The following is a 3,302-nucleotide window of genomic DNA, read 5'->3' on the forward strand; positions in this document are numbered from 1 at the left end:
AGATAAAAAGGCTGAGAGCACTGCAGACTAACCAGGCCTGGCTTATGAAGTTTCACAGGGAAGTTTGAGAGTGTTTAACGACTCTCTCGGTGCCATTTACAATACTGAGTTAAGAATCTTTGATTTTAGTAGCTGGAGTTGAAGAATCAGCTGCGGTTAATAAGATACCAAAACAACTGACGCAAAACCTTTGCTTTGCTTGGGTGTTTGATGGAGGTCAGCTGGATCAGAGAAGTTAGCAATCCTTAAGAGACCAGCATCCTGGATGTGAAATCTTCTGGGAAGCGTTTCTCAGAGTTGGCACAAAAAAAGCTATGTTCCTGTGGCTGCACCAGGCCCTGTGAAAAGGCACACGGGTACGGAGGGTGGAACAGATCGTTAAGGTTGCCTCAGGAGCTGATCGAATCCGAGGAGGAGAAACTCAGGGCCTCATTGGCTTTGGTCGCACAGGGCAGGCAGTTGCTGTCCCAGCCAAGGCCTCTGGATTCAGCGTCATGTTTTATGACCCTACTAACAGGATGGGATAGAGCGGTCTCTGGGCATACAAAGGGTCTGCACCCTGCAGGACTTGCGGTATCAGAGCGACTGTGTCTCCTTGCACCGCAACCTGAGTGAACATAACCATCACCGCATCAATGACTTCACTATCAAGCAGATGAGACAAGGAGCATTCCTTGTGAACTCAGCCCGTGGTGGCCTGGTGGATGGGAAAGCCTTAGCTCAGGCCCACAAAAAGGGCAGGATACGAAGAGCCGCTGTGATGTGCATGAGTCTGAGCCCTGCAGCTTCTCTCAGGTCCCACTAAAGGATGCACCAAATCTCACCTGTACACCGGCACACAGCCTGGTACAGTGAACAAGCAACACTAGAGATGATGGAAGCAGCTGCCACTGAAATCCACTGAGTAATCACAGATCACATCCGGAAAGCTTACATAACTGTGTCAACAAAGAATACTTCCTTACTTCAGCTCCTTGGTCAGTCATTGACCAGCAAGCAATTCATGCCCAGTTCAATGGTGCCACATACAGGTATCCACCAGGTATTGTAGGTATGGCTCCAGGGCAGCCTCCTGCACCTAATGGAAGGCATCATCATGTCTGGAGACATCCGTGGGGCTCACAACCTTCTCACAGTGGCACACCCTTCTCAAGCTCCCTCCCCCAACCAGCCTACAAAACCTGGGGACAATCGACAGCACCACAATGAGAAACAGTAGAGAATTCTAGAAGGTAGTCGTTCGGATAAACTTGGGACAGAAAGACAGTAGAAAACAGATGAACTAAGAAGGAATTTGATGTTCTTTTAAACTGACTCTGGACATCACTGTTACTGGAGTGTTAAAGTACTAGAACTAGAAAACTGAAGATGGTGTCTGCTTCAGAAGTGTGGAAAAGATTAGGACATGATTTACTAACGACCAACTTCTGTTATCATGTGTTAAAGTTTTTCATCTGTGCACCAAATCACAGAGAATAAACAGAGCTTTTCCTTGGGCACAGCAGGTCCTGAGCAACTTGCTCTAGACTGTTGCATTAATAGCTCCGAATATCGATTAAAAATTGAGAGGAAATCTCTATCAAGACTACTCCAAGGGCTGGCCACCTCCTTGGCTAATAAATAGAAAGATGAAATTGAGACAAGACGGGGAGGCTGCTGTGTGCCTGTGTCAGGACTGAAGAAATAAAAGCCCCTGTACAGAAGGATCTCACATCTGAGCAGCAAAGTTGGTTGTGTGTTCAGTAAACCCTCAATGACGGGGGAAAAAAAAAGACAATAAAGCTGTGTTCCAGAAGAGGCCAAGGTTGTACCTCCAGCTGTCAGCTGAACTCGTTAGAGCAGGAGTCATCCATGTGGCTCTTGTTTTGAAGGAATTACGGGGGTCATGAAGAACACCGGAGGCTTGGAACTTTGTGGTAGGTTTGGAGTCCCTGAAAGTGCAGCCAGTTGCAGTAACGAGCACTTTTGGAGAAGCAGCAGCAATAGAGAGGACCCAGCCTAAGCCTGGAAGACAAGCTGCATTTGCTGCACATGGCAGAGCTAAAGAAATGGCCCAAGCCCTTTGGAGAAGCCCAAAAATTAGTGAGTAGACCCCAGACATTAGACTTTAACATTCAAAAATATTGTTGATGTGCAAAAACTTTCTCTATCATTTTGTGACATTAAAAAAGAAAGAAAGAAAATCTGTGTTCCTTTCCTTCCCCATTATTAGTTATAATTTAGGGTTTTTGCTTATTTGACTGACTGTAGTTAGGAGTTGTGCTCGCTAGTCTTATATCAACTTGACGGAAGATACAGTTATCTGAAAGGAGGGAACTTTAAATGAGAAAATGCCTCCATTAGATACAGCTGTACAACATTTTCTTCTTAAATACTGATTAATCGGGAAGGGTCCAGCCCAGGGTTCATGGAGCCATCCCTGTGTGGTGTCCCTGGGTCTTATAAGAAAGCAGGCTGAGCAGGCCTTTAAGTAGCACTTCTCCACAGCCTTGCCATCAGCTGCTGTCTACAAGATTCTTCCCTGTTAGAGTTCCTGCCCTGACATCCTTCAGTGATGGATTACTATGTGGAAGTGTAAGCCAAATAAACCCTTTACTCCTCAATTTGCTCTTCCGTTGTACTGTTTCCTTGCAGCAATAGAAACCCTAGCTAAGACAAAAGGGTTGATTTCTTTTTTTAACCCTATGTCTACTCCTCCAGGGGGTTTTAGCCTTTGTCTGTGAGAACTTTCTTTCCCTTCCAACTGTTGGATTCCATTAAGGATGTCAGATGAGATTGGTCCATTAAATTTGTATTTCTGCAGTTTTTGCTCTTCTGGGAAGAATCAGTTTTTCTTTCATTTCTGAAAAGTAGCTTTTTGGGTTATAATATTCTTAACTATTTGTTTTTACTTGTAGCATATTGAATATATCATCCCATTTTCTCTTTGTCATGAGTTCACATCTGAGAAAACTTCTATTACTTTATGTGGAATTCCCTACTCGATACTGTTTCTTTGGATGTTTTTAGATTTCTCTCTTTAACTACTCACACTTTCTAAAAGAAAGAAAGAAAGAAAGAAAGAAAGAAAGAAAGAAAGAAAGAAAGAAAGAAAGAAAAGCAAAGAAAAGGGAAGAGTGGTGTTTCTGTGAAAAACCAAGCTTTTAGCCTCTGAATGTCGCTACCTCTGACCTCAGTGAGATTTTTTTTCTTTTACCTTGTGCATAAAAATTATTTAAGATGTTTAAGGAACAACACATTTCAGGAACATATTTGTAGCTTTCAAGTATACAAAGAGCATAAGAAAATTTCAATTATTAAAC

General features: G+C 43.3%; 1 pseudogene across 1 annotated transcript; it reads left to right on the top strand.

Annotated features, from left to right (window-relative positions):
• Positions 1 to 314: 314 nt before the first annotated feature.
• LOC311595822 (C-terminal-binding protein 2-like) lies at positions 315 to 1,438 on the top strand (annotated as a pseudogene). Its single transcript has one exon. The product of its transcript is annotated as a C-terminal-binding protein 2-like (transcript).
• The last annotated feature ends 1,864 nt before the right edge of the window (positions 1,439 to 3,302 follow it).

Source organism: Acomys minous (genome assembly GCF_964271855.1).
Source record: "Acomys minous genome assembly, chromosome: 4".
NCBI lineage: Eukaryota > Metazoa > Chordata > Mammalia > Rodentia > Muridae > Acomys > Acomys minous.